The following is a 12,491-nucleotide window of genomic DNA, read 5'->3' as shown; positions in this document are numbered from 1 at the left end:
TCTGTCTACAAAGACTCCAAAGGGACAGGTGAAATATGTCTTCTCTTGATCCATGGGGTCAACCACTATTTGATTATAACCAGAATACCCATCAAGGAAGCAGTAATATGCATGGCCAGCTAGCCTCTCAAGCATCTGGTCAATGAAAGGGAGAAGAAAGTGATCTTTGCGTGTGGCATCATTCAGCCTCCTATAGTTAATACACATCCTCCATCCTGTCATAGTTCTTGTGGGAATGAGTTCATTCTTCTCATTAACAATAACTGTCATCCCACCTTTCTTTGGTACCACTTGAACTGGGCTTATCCATGAGCTGTCAGAGATAAGATAGATAATCCCAGCATTCCATAACTTCATTACCTCCTTCTGAACAACTTCTTTCATTGTGGGATTTAGCCTCCTTTAAGGTTGAACCACTGGTTTGGAATTATCTTCCAAAAGGATCTTATGCATGCAAACTGCAGGGCTAATACCCTTCAAGTCATCAATGGTCCATCCTAATGCATCTTTATGAGCCTTTAGTACATTGAGGAGCTTTCCTTCTTCTTCTTCAGTCAGGGAAGAGTTGATGATCACTGGAAAGATATCTGCTGTGCCAAGGAATGCATATTTAAGATGAATAGGAAGAGGCTTCAATTCTTGTTTTGGCACTTCTTCCTTCTTGTCTTGTTTCACCTCTTTCTCAATGGAAATTTCAGCCACTTGTGCTTCCATTGTCTCCTGATCTTCTTCCCCCTATTCTTCTTGTTGCTCATGATGATTGGCTTCCAACATTTCTTCCACCAAACTTTCTATCATATCTACTCTCATGTAATCTTCTTGCTCAGGGGGGTGTTGCATTGCTTTGAAAATATTGATGACCATTTGCTCATTGTGCACCCTGAAGATCATTTCTCCCTTCTCCACATCAATAATAGCTCTTGCTGTGGCTAGAAATGGCCTTCCCAGGATGATTGAATTGTTTCCTTCCTTTTCTATATCCAAAATCACAAAGTTTGCAGGGAAGATAAACTTTCCAACCTTCACCAATAAGTTTTCCACAATGCCATTGGGTGTCTTGATTGATCTATCGGCCATTACCAACGACATCCTTGTGGGTTTGAGTTCCTCTATGGCAAGCTTTCTCATCATTGATAGGGGCATCAAATTGATACTAGCACCAAGATCACAGAGAGCTTTGTCTAAGGTTATCTTGCCTATGGTACATGAAACTACAAAACTCCCTGGATCTTTAAGCTTTGGTGGAATGCCCCTTTGAATCACAGCACTGCATTCTTTAGTGAGAAGCACTATTTCCTTTTCATGCCAACTTCTCTTTTTATTGATAAGTTCTTTCAAGAACTTTGTATATAGAGGCATCTGCTCTAATGCCTCAGCCAGTGGAATATTAATCTCCAATTTCTTAAAGACTTCAAAGAATTTGGGAAAGTGTTGATCCTTGGTTTCCTTGTTGAACCTTTGAGGATATGGAAAGGGAGGTGTGAAAGTCTTGTCTACTTGATTCCGTCCTTGAGGTGGTTCTTCTATTGTTTGCTTCCCTTTCCTTGAGATTTGTGGCTGCTTCTTTCCCTCTTCAGGCTTCTCTTGGGTTTGCTTGCTTGCTATCACTTCTTTGTTGCTGGCTTCATCTTTCTCTGTTGGCTTTTTGTTGCTTTCCATAGGCTTCTTAGTTACCTCCTTGTCATTCACCAAGGTTCTTCCACTCCTTAGCTGTATGGCTTTGCACTCTTCTTTAGGATTTGGAACGGTATCACTTGGGAGTGAGCTTGATGGCTTTTCAATCACGGCTTGCTTGGAAAGTTGTCCAATCTACCTTTCTATGTTTCTTATGGAAGCTTCATTGTTCTTGTCTGTAAGTTCTTGCTGTTTCATCATTTTTTCCATCAATATCTCCAAGTTGGAGATTCTCTGAGTGTCTTGTGATGCTTATGGCTGGTTATGAAGTGTTGAAAGTGGCTGATGGTTGTTTTGGTTAGTGGTTATGTTATTGGGTGGATAGTAGTTGGAGTTTGGGTAGTTATTTTGGGGTTTTCTATATTTGTGGTTTGTGTTTTGCTGGTTGTGGTTGCTGGTGTTTTTTGAGTTATTTTGGTTTGAATGTCTTTGCCATGGCTGCTGATTTTGATTGTGGTTATCTCCCTATCTAAGGTTGGGGTGGTTCTTCCATGATGGATTGTAAGTGTCACCATAAACTTCACTTGATCCAGAACCTTGGTTGTGCACATATTGAATTTGTTCTTGCTGCTGATCTTCTTGGCTTTCTTCATTCTGTCCACATGTGGTTGATGGTTGGCTTGTAATCACTACTGCAACTTGGAGGCTATTAATCCTCTAGGCCATTTGCTCAACTTATTGTTGAATTTACTGTTGAATCATTTTGTTTTGAGCTAGGATTGAGTCCACTCCTTCCAATTCTAGCACTCTCTTCCTTTGTGATGGTTGGCATTGTCTTTGATGAGAAAAGAAGTATTGATTGTTTGCCACCATACACTACAAGAAAAACACCCATTCAGGTACACTTGAAAAGTGTAGCTAAAAGTGAAAAAAATGATGCCTTAGGCTACGGCTACGCTTTTTGGGATATGGCTACACTTTTTGGGGTGATTCCTATTCGGCCGTTGCCTATTCTCAAAGGCTACGCTTTTCTGCACCAAGGGTTATGCTTTTGCCCTTTGGGAATAGGCTACGCTTTTCAAGTGATGTTGTTCAGGATCAAAGGCTACGCTTTTCAGCTTTCATTCTTCCAGAATAGGCTACGCTTTTCAACCCTACTGCATCACTTGTAAAGCGTAGCCCCATTGTATACCATAGCTACTTTTTGTAAGCGTAGCCTTAGGTCCCTCTTTTTTTTGTATACTATAGCTACTGTATATAAGTGTAGCCTTAGGTCTCTTTTTTTTCCTCTATACTATAGCTACTATATATAAGTGTAGCCTTAGATCTCATTTTTTTCTGTTTATATATATATATATATATATATATATATAATTTTCTAATAATTATTAATACAACATAATAATTAATAATATGATTACATGTATAATAATTTTGTATTTTTATTTAAATAAGTTGAATATTATAAAATAAAAATAAATACATAATTATACTAAATAATTTCTTTAAATAATAAAAATCTCAGTGCAGGACTTATGTAGCAAAAGGCATCCAGGCTTTTCAAATATGACAAAGGTTGCACTCCCTAAGGAATCAATAACTTTCACCTTAATTCTATACCTGTTTTTATAATATATACAAATGAAATAATCAACATAAATAAACCTCATACCAACACTATAACTTCAAGAAAAACAAATCAACATGCTTTGAAGACTTTTCACAATAGTATGACCCAAGCTTCAGAACAACTTCAGTGTCACATCTACATTGAGCAACAAACCAATCAGGTCCACCAATCATTCCCATAATTGTACCATACATAGCATAATCACCATCCTAAAAGAAAAGTAACAATAAAAAGGACATTAGTATTTTATTTTGGACTTGAATGATGAACATAAAAAGAAAGTGAAAAATAATTAAAAATGACTAACCTCCTTACATTCCTTCAATTCTCCAATTGTCTTCCGAGGTGTAATCTCGAGAAAATCTTCCACAAGTGAGTAATAGTGATCACATTTTTTAGCACTATTTGATTTCAAAGATCATATAAAGAAAGCAAAATTTTAGATATTATGTAAAGGAATATAGCAATACTATAGCATAGCCATGAAGCTTTAAAAAAAAAGGTTGAACCTCGTATTAACGTTGGAAAGGGGTTTCTGACTAATCAGAAATCTATCAAAGTTTTGTTTATGCTTAACGGTACTATCAACCTGTTGCAACAATTCGGCACAACAAAAGGGAAATAGAAAATTTAGTTAGCAAAGATAGTAAACTTCAAGATTAAAAGAAACAGAGGAATGGAGGCAAAGACAGCAGATGCTGGTGGTGCTGGGTGAGTAGTGAGAAGCAGTTAGAAGATGATGGCAACAGAAAAATCACGCAGTATAGAAATCATAGTAACAACCTAAACAGAAAATCATAGTTAAAAAATATGGAAAAAGAAAAATAACAAGAACATGAATCAACTAATAGAATCAACCAACAGAATAGAATCACAATAATAACAAGTTAAGTACAATAATTAAAAAAAGAAAACTCAAGTAATAACAACATAAATTAGAGATGGATAGCACTCAAGATATAAGAAGAAAGACAGCAAATCAGAAATCTATGGGAATCTGCAGGCTGTATTTATAGAAATGGATAGCACTCAAGATATAAGCATAAACCTTCAAACCTTGTCCCAATTGAAACTGTTTGTGTTGACCTAACTTAGAATTTTAGGAACATGAAGCACAAATCAAAACACATGGAATTAGTTAACAGATAGAGTGAAGAGGAGGTACCTGTCACAAATTTGAACCTATTCCATCATGGATGCCATTCTTTGCTGATCAGCTTCTAGAAGTGATTCAAAACCAGCTAACATGCTCTTATCCATGATTCAACCAGGGATTTTAGAGAAGAAACTCAAACCCAAGGAACGAAATTGAAGCCAGTTAACTAATAATAATATAGGATGAAACTAAAGACCAAAAAGAAATAGAAAGCAAACAAAACTTAACTAAAGATGAAGCAGAATTTTGTGCAGAAGATGAAGCCTACTAGTTCTTCTGGGACACTAGGAGGCAGAATCAAGCAAAGACAACCACGGACGACGAGCAGCAACCAATGCGCATAGCTCGAGCACTCACTGGCGGAGGGAGTGCGAGCAGCCGAGCACAGAGGAGAGAGGCGAAATGCGAGCACACGACGCGGAGGATCCGGCGAGAGGCCCGAGAGTGCGCGACGGAGCTGACGGCGCGACGGATCATGATGGCGTTCTCTATGTCTCTCTGAACCTTGATGAGAATGGTGGAGCTGAAGTGCTGAACTGTGAAAGTGAAATGAAAGTGCGAAGGGCGATAGGATGGGATGGGATTAGGGATTCAGACATTTAGGGTTCACAAAACTCAAAATGGTAGCGTTTTGCTGCACAGCTAAAACACCGGCCGGGTCTCGGTTCGGTTCGACCGGCCGGTAACCGGCCGGTTCGCCGGTTCAACGCCGATTTTCAGATTTTACAATTTTCCTTAGTTCAAACCGTTTTAGTGTCCGGTTAACGGTTCGACCGGTTCGACCGGCCAGTTCGAATCGGCTTTCAGAACATTGGAACAAAGAACGACACTATTTTTTTAAAAAAAGATTAATCCGGTCCGGGTTATATAAACCTGTCTGGGTCACCGGTTTTCATGAAACCCGACCGGGTCAATCAGTTTTTTCTGGGTTTATTACTTAAACGGTTCGACGAATGGCTCGACTCGACCATATGATCGGGTGACCGAGTTTTCGATCGAACCGGCCGGGTCGAGCCGGGTTTGATAACTATGCCCTAAAGTGTAGTTTGTGATTTGGTGAAAAGGAAAGAAAAATTACTAAGTGTTTGTGAGTTGTGTTAAATTTGTTTGCACTAGATACATTAGGCATCACTTTTAAAATGCACCCAAAACTTAATAAATAGGCTACCCTCTAAAAGCGTCTCCTTTGATATGAAAAGTGAACCTATAGATATCAACCTATGGCTACGATTTATAAGTGATTTCTATAATACATAAGGCTACACTTTTTAAATGATGCCACAATTGTGTATCCTTTTCTTTTATAAGAAGGCAACACGGAGAAAAGCGTAGCCTATTCATAGAATAGGCTACGCTTTTCAAATGTAGCTTAAAAAAAGTGTGGCTGAATGGGTATTTTTCTTGTAGTGATATCAATGAGATTCTGGGCCTCTTCTGCAGTCTTCATCAATCATAGGGAGCCTCCTGCTGAGTGATCTAGTGCTTATTGAGCCTTCAGAGTTAAGCCTTCATAAAAGTTCTAAAGTATGTGCCACTCATTGAACATTTCAGGGGGCACTTTCTAATCAGGGTCTTGTATCTCTCCCAAGCCTCATAGAATGACTCTCCATTCATCTGAGTGAATGTTTAGACCTCCGTTTTGAGTCTAATGATCCTTTGGGGAGGATAGAACTTGGCTAAGAACTTGTTTACTAGATCTTCCCAATTGTTGATGCAATCTCTTGGAAATGACTCCAACCATTGAGTAGCTTTGTCTCCAAGGGAAAATGAAAATAGTAACGGCTTGTAAATGTCAGGATGCACACCATTGGTTTTGACAGTATCACAAATCCTCAAAAAAGTGGATAAGTGTTGGTTTGGATCTTCAAGTAGCCCTCCTCCATAGGAACAATTGTTTTGTACCAAGGTGATGAGTTGTGGCTTCAATTTAAAGTTATTTGCATTGACATTTGGGGTAAGGATGCTACTCCCACAATGCCTTGGATTAGCAAAGGTGTAGGAAGCCAAAACTCTCCTCTGTTGTTGACCATTGTTGTTGGCCACTCCTACTAGTAGATTTGTTGGATTCTCCTCCATTTCTTGATATTCTTCTTTAGAAGTTTCTCCTCCAATGACTCCCTTTCCTCTGGCTTCCCTTCTCAGTTTTCTAAGGGTTCTTTCATCACGATCGCCAGAGGTGGAGACCTCTCTCCTTGCTTCTATCATAAAACCACAACAATAAGAAACACAAGAGCACTCTGTAGCTTGAGTGCAGTGAGAGTTACTAGAGACAAAGTCTCAAATAGTTAGTATGCAAGTTAAAATCAAAGAAAATGAACAAAAACAAAGAAAAAGTGCTTAATCTAGACCACCACCTTACTTAATCATTTTCAATCTAATCAATCCCCGGCAACGGCGCCAAAAACTTGATGATGTGGAAAACGATCCAACATAAAACTCATCGGCAAGTGTACCGGGCTGCTTCAAGTAATAATAACTCACATGAGTGAGGTCGATCCCACATGGATTGAAAGATTGAGCAATTTTAGTTAGGTGGTTAATTTAGTCAAGCAAATGATGAGCGGATAATTTATACGCTTTTTGGCATTGTTTTTACATAGTTTTTAATAGGTTTTAGTTAGTTTTTAGTATATAATTATTAGTTTTTATGCAAAAATTACATTTCTAGACTTTACTATGAGTTTGTGTGTTTTTCTGTGATTTCAGGTATTTTCTGGTTGAAATTGAGGGACCTGAGCAAAATCCGATTCAGAGGCTGAAAAAGGACTGCAGATGTTGTTGGATTCTGACCTCCCTGCACTCGAAATGGATTTTCTAGAGCTTTAGAAGCCCAATTGGCGCGCTCTCAATTGCGTTCGAAAGTAGACATCTTAGGCTTTCCAGCAATGTATAATAGTCTATACTTTGCCCGAGATTTGATGGCCGAAATTGGCATCAAAACTCTGGTCAATGACCCTTTTTTGGCGTTAAACGCCGAACTGGCATAAAAGCTGGAGTTAAACGCCCAAACTGGCACTAGAGCTAGCGTTTAACTCCAAGATAAGCCTATGCACGTGAAAGCTTCAATGCTCAGCCCAAGCACACACCAAGTGGGCCCCGGAAGTGGATTTCTGCATCATTTACTTATTTCTGTAAATCCTTGGTTACTAGTTCACTATACATAGGACCTTTTACTTTTGTATTTTCATCTTTTGATCATCTTTGATCTTGGGATCAGGTCTTTGAACCCTTTTTCATTTGTTTCATGAATGGCCATGCCTAGACCTTGTTCTTATGTATTTTCAACGGTGGAGTTTCTACACATCATAGATTATGGTGTGGAGCTCTGCTTTTCCTCATGAATTAATGCAAAGTACTATTGTTCTTCTATTCAATTCACGCTTATTCTTGTTCTAAGATATTCACTCGTACTTCAACCTAGTGGATGTGATGATCTGTGACACTCATCATCATCCTCTCTTATGAATGCGTGCCTGACAACCACCTCTGTTCTATCTGTGAGAGCTTGAGTGTGTATCTCTTGGCCTACTGGTTCACGACACATGGTTGCCTCTCCTGACAACATAGCTTCCATTCCGTGCGATCAGAGTCTTCGTGGTACAAGCTAGAATCAATTGGCAGCATTCTTGAGATCCAAAAAGTCTAAACCTTGTCTGTGGTATTCCGAGTAGGATCTGGGATGGGATGACTGTGACGCGCTTCAAACTCGCGAATGTGGGGCTCAGTGACAGTGCACAAAAGGATCAATGGATCGTATTCCGTCACGATCAAGAACCGACAGCTGATTAGCCATGCGGGAAATCGTAGAGGACCATTTTCACTGAGAGGATGGATGGTAGCCATTGACAACGGTGATCCACCTACATACAGCTTGCCATGAAAAGGAGTATGAATGATTGGATGAAGGCAGTAGGAAAGCAGAGGCTCAGGAGGAACAAAGCATCTTCATACGTTTATCTGAAATTCCCACCAATGAATTGCATAAGTATTCTATCCTATTTTATGTTTTATTTCTCTTTTAATTATCACAACCTCATAACCATTTGAATTCGCTTGATTGAGATTTATAAGATGACCATAGCTTGCTTCAAACCGACAATCTCCGTGGGATCGACCCTTACTCAAGTAAGGTATTACTTGGACGACCTAGTGCACTTGCTGGTCAGCTGCACGAAGTTGTGTATCACGATTTCGTGTACCAAGTTTTTGGTGCCGTTGCCAGGGATTGTTCGAGTTTTTGGTACCAAGTTCATCTTGTTGCTTAGATAAGGTATTTTTCTTTTTATTTTCTTCTTCAGAATTTTTAAGAATGAATTCTAGAGTTTCAGATGATGCTTTTGTCATCATAGGAGCTAGTTGATTCCCATCAATTTGGCTGCTGTATGTAATGTCTTGCTGAAGCTTAGCTGACCATGTCTAATTTTTTTAGACTGAAGCTTTAGACTAACATTGCATGATTCTTGGTATTCTTATTAAAAATTTTGAGTTTCTTATTTTCTTTTTCAAAAAAAATTTCAAAAAATTACAAAAAAAATTATAAAATCATAAAATCAAAAATATTTTTGTGTTTCCTGGTTGAGATAGAGTCAAATTTTAAGTTTCGTGACAATTGAATGTTTTTATTTTTCTTGCATTTTTCGAAAATATATGCATTGTGTCTTCATTGATCTTCAAGTTGTTCTTCATGATTTTCTTTGTCTGATCTTTAAATTCTCTTGTTTTGTGTATTTTGTTGTTTTTCATGTGCATTCTCAATTTGTTAGTGTCTCTAGTATGAAAATTTCTAAGTTTGGTGTCTTGCATGTCTTTCTTTTCTTAAAAATATTCAAAAAATATGTTCTTGATGTTCATCTTGACATTCAAAGTGTTCTTGCATGCATTGTTTATTTGATCTTAGTTTTTCATGATTAGTTTCATTTTGTTGTTTTTCTCTCTCATCATTAAAAATTCAAAAAAAATTTCAAAATTATGTCTTTTCAAGTCAACAATACAGAGAATTGAAGATTCAGAACATACAGTGGAGGAATCACAGAGAAAAAGCTGGGAGTTCAAAACGCCCAGTGAAAAAGGAATTCTGGCACTGGCTAGCATTTAATGCCCAAGGAGGTAGCAAAGTGGGTGTTAAACGCCAGAATGGATACCATTCTGGGCGTTTAACGCCAGGATAGCACTAAGGAGGTAGTTTTGTTTTCAATTCAAATCTTTTTCAATTTTTCAAGTTTTAAAACTATTTTTTCAAAATCTTATCTTTTTTATATCCTCTCATATCAATCATATCTTTTTCAAAATCAAATTTTTTCCATTTTTCTTTTAATATTTTCGAAAATCCTTGCTAACAATTAATGTTGTGATTCAAAAATCTCAAGTTTGTTACTTTCTTGTTAAGAAAGGTTCAATATTTGAATTTTAGAATCATATCTTTTCGTTTCTTGTTAGTCAAGTCATCAATTTTAAAAATCAAATCTTTTTTTAAAATTGTTTTTCAATCATATCTTTTCAAACATATCTTTTTCAATCAAATCTTTTTCAAATCATATCTTTTTCAAATTTTAACTTCAAAATCTTTTTTCTAACTTCTTATCTTTTCAAAACTTACTCTTTCTTATCTTTTTCGAAAACCACTAACAACTTTTTCAAAAACCTTTTTCATTAACTAATTGTTTTAAACTCTAATTTTATTTTATTTAAAAATTTTCGAAAATTCTCTCTCTCCCATCTCTTTCTATTTAATCACTAACACTTATCCTCCTTTGATAATTCGGACCCCTTCCCTCTCTATAAGTTCGAATTCCTCTCTCTACCTCATCCTTCCATTCTTCTTTTCCTCTAACACATCAAGGAATCTCTATACTGTGACATAGAGGATTCTATACTTTCTTTGTTTTCTTTCTTTTATATGGGTAGGAACAAAGATAAAGGCATTCTTGTTGAAGCTGATCCTGAACCTGAAAGGACTCTGAAGAGGAAGCTAAGAGAAGCTAAAGCACAACTCTCTGGAGAGGACTTGACAGAAGTCTTCGAAAAAGAAGAAGACATGGCAGCTAAAAATAACAACAATACCAACAATGCAAGGAAGGTGCTTGGTGACTTTACTGCACCTACTCCCGACTTCTATGGGAGAAGCATCTCTATTCCTGCCATTAGAGCAAACAACTTTGAGCTTAAGCCTCAATTAGTTTCTCTGATGCAACAAAATTGCAAGGTTCATGGACTTCCATTGGAAGATCCAGTTCTTGGCTGAATGTTTGCAAATCTGTGACACTATTAAGACCAATAGAGTTGATCCCGAGGTCTACAGACTTATGCTTTTCCCGTTTGCTGTAAGAGACAGAGCTAGTATATAGTTGAACTCACAACCTAGAGATAGCCTGAACTCTTGGGAAAAGCTGGTCAACGCCTTCTTAGCTAAATTCTTTCCACCTCAAAAGATGAGTAAGTTTAGAGTGGAAGTTCAAACCTTCAAACAGAAGGAAGGTGAATCCCTCTATGAAGCTTGGGAAAGATACAATCAATTGATCAGAAGGTGTTCTTCTGACATGCTTTCAGAATGGAGCATCATAGGTATCTTCTATGATGGTCTGTCTGAGCTATCCAAGATGTCGTTGGACCAGTCTGCAGGTGGACTATTCATCTAAATAAAACGCCTACAGAAGCTCAGGAACTCATTGAAATGGTTGCAAATAACCAGTTCATGTACACTTCTGAAAGAAATCCTGTAAATAATGGGACAACTCAGAAGAAAGGAGTTCTTGAGATTGATACTCTGAATGCCATATTGGCTCAAAAAAAATTATTGACTCAACAAGTCAATATAATTTTTTAGAATCTGACCGGATTGCAAGCAGCATCTGGCAGTGCTAAAGAAGCCTCCTCTGAAGGAGAAGCTTATGACCTTGAGAATCCTGCAATGGATGAAGTGAATTACATGGGAGAACACTATGGAAACACTTACAATTCTCAATGGAGGAATCACCCAAATTTCTCAGGGAAGGATCAACAGAAGCCTCAACAAGGCTTCAACAACAATAATGGTGGGAGAAACAGGTTTGGCAATAGCAAACCTTTCCCATCATCTTCTCAGTAACAGACAGAGAATTCTGATCTATCTAAGACCACACTCAGTTTCATGAATGAAACAAGGTCCTCCATTAGAAATTTGGAGGCACAAGTAGGTCAGCTGAGTAAAAAGGTTACTGAAACTCCTCCTAACACTCTCTCAAGCAATACAAAAGAAAATCCGAAGAGATAGTGCAAAGCCATAACCATGATCAACATGGTCGAACCTGGAGAGAGTGAGGAGGACATGATTCCCAGTGAGGAAGACCTCATGGGATGTCCACCGACCACTAGGGAGTTCGCTCCTGAGAAACCAAAGGAATCTGAGACTCATCTAGAGACCATAGAGATTCCATTGAACCTACTTCTGCCATTCATGAGCTTTGATGAGTATTATTCCTCTGAAGAGGATGAAGATATTACTGAAGAGCAAGTTGCTAAGTACCTTGGAGCAATCATGAAGCTGAATTCCAAGTTATTTGGTAATGAGATTTGGGAGGATGAATCCCCCTTGCTTATCAATGAACTAAACGCCTTGGCTCAGGTGAAGATACCTCAAAAGAAAAAGGATCCCGGAAGGTTCTTAGTACCCTGTACCATAGGCACCATAACCTTTGAGAAGGCTCTGTGTGACTTGGGGTCAGGCATAAACCTCATGCCACTATCTGTAATGGAGAAACTGGGAATCTTTGAGGTACAAGCTACAAGAATCTCACTAGAGATGGCAGACAAATCAAAGAAACAGGCTTATAGACTTGTAGAGGATGTCATGGTAAAGGTTGAAGGCCTTTACATCCCTACTGACTTCATAATCCTAGACACTGGGAAGGATGAGGATGAATCCATCATCCTTGGCAGACCCTTCCTAGCTACAGCAAAAGCTGTGATTGATGTTGACAGAGGAGAGTTGGTCCTTCAAGTGAATGAGGACTTCCTTGTATTTGAGGCTCAAGGATCTCCTTTTATACACATGGAGAAGAAGCATGAAAAAGCTTCTCTCAATACAAAGTCAACCAAAGGCCCCACATTCAAACC

This window comes from Arachis hypogaea, chromosome 8 (assembly GCF_003086295.3).
Source record: "Arachis hypogaea cultivar Tifrunner chromosome 8, arahy.Tifrunner.gnm2.J5K5, whole genome shotgun sequence".
NCBI classification, from domain to species: domain Eukaryota; kingdom Viridiplantae; phylum Streptophyta; class Magnoliopsida; order Fabales; family Fabaceae; genus Arachis; species Arachis hypogaea.
Note: the sequence above shows the minus strand (reverse complement) of the source record.